The following is a 1,856-nucleotide window of genomic DNA, read 5'->3' on the forward strand; positions in this document are numbered from 1 at the left end:
CTCCTCCTCCTCCTCTTCCTCCTCCTCTTTGGATTTTATTTCCAAAGCTGCAAAGATGGCTCAGGAGTTAAGAACACTGGTTGCTCTTTCAGAGGACCCAGGTTTGATTCCCATCACCCACGTAGAAGCCCACAGCCTTCTGTAACTCCAGTTCCAAGGCATTTGATGGCCTCCTTTGGCCTTTGTGGGCACAGCACACACATAGTGCACAGATACACATGCAGGCAAAGCACCCATACACATCAAAGAAAAATAACTTTTAAAAACTAGAAAAGGGGCCGGGCGGTGGTGGCACACACCTTTAATCCCAGCACTTGGGAGGCAGAGGCAGGTGGATTTCTGAGTTTGAGGCCAGCCTGGTCTACAAAGTAAGTTCCAGGACAGCCAGGGCTACACTACACAGAGAAACCCTGATGCAAAAAAAAAACAAAAAACAAACAAACAAACAAACAAACAAAACACTAAAAAAGGATTTCATTTTAGTTTTTAATGTGTGTTCACAAAGAACAAGTACCCTCAAACTGGAATTTCAGGTGTTTCTGGCAGTGCTGGGCATTGAACCCAGGGCTTCCAATTGAGCTACATCCATAGCCTCTACTTCATTTTATCAATAATCAAAAGTTGGCTGAACATTTAGTTAAGGAGAGGAGTTAAGAGTTGGGATTTTTTGTTGGTGGTGGTGGTGGGTTTTTTATTGTTGTTGTTTGGTTGGATTATTTTTTTTTTTTTTGCCTTTGTAAAACATAGACTACTGTTAAGATAATGTTGGTGCCAGGAAAGATGCCTGCAAGAACTGAGTCCAAGTAGACTACAGTGAAGCACTGATGGGTGGGGGGACTGGGCATACCAGTAGAGAAAGCACAAATACATGACAATGCCTTTTCTTTCCTCTGCACAGTCTTGTGGCACTGAATGCAGAGCGTTACAGTTAGTGGAGAGACTAAGGTAGTGCCATTTTGTTCTAATTCCATTTTGTGTCTGTATAGAAACGTCCCAGCCTGTAACACCAGCCAACCATTGCACCGCCTCCACACGCCACCAAGGCCACATATACCTTGGCAACACTTTTGGGATATCCATGAACCTGACTGTGGTCTAGATGGGTTAATCAAAGATATTTAATGTTTATACAAACTAAACATAAACTAAAATAGCTGAAAGGTGTACAAATGAAAATTGTTGTATTGTGCCTGAAATAACCACTGTGTTCTGTCTAAGCACATGTTGTATGGTTACTCTGACCCTCAACTAACAGTGATGCAATATGATTTTTGTGGCGTTTGCCTTTACAAACACCACACCCTTGAGTTTGACACTGAGGCATTACCCTAGTCTTGGTTGTCAGCCTATTATACTTTTTAAAAAGTTATGTGTGGGCTGGAGAGATGACTCAGTGACTGACTGCTCTTCCAGAGGTCCTGAGTTCAATTCCCAGCAACCTCATGGTGGCTCACAACCATCTGTAATGGAATCGGATGCACTCTTCTGGTGTGTCTAAAGACATCTACAGTGTACTCATAAAAAATTAAATAAATTTTTAAAAAGTTATGCGTATTAGTATTTTGCCTGCATGTCTGATGAATACAAAGGTTTCAGAGGGGTGTTTGACCCCCTGGACCTGGAATTATAGAAGGTTGAAAGCCACCATACGGGTGCTGGGAATTGAACCCAGGTCTTCAACAAGAGCAACAAATGCCCCAAACCACTGATAATCTCCCTAGACCCTTAGGACCCATTTAAAAATAATTATTTAGCCGGGAGTGGTGGTGCACGCCTTTAATCCCAGCACTCGGGAGGCAGAGGCAGGTGGATTTCTGAGTTCGAGGCCAGCCTGGTCTACAAAGTGAGTTCCAGGA

The sequence above is a fragment of the Mus pahari genome, chromosome 7 (assembly GCF_900095145.1).
Source record: "Mus pahari chromosome 7, PAHARI_EIJ_v1.1, whole genome shotgun sequence".
NCBI lineage: Eukaryota > Metazoa > Chordata > Mammalia > Rodentia > Muridae > Mus > Mus pahari.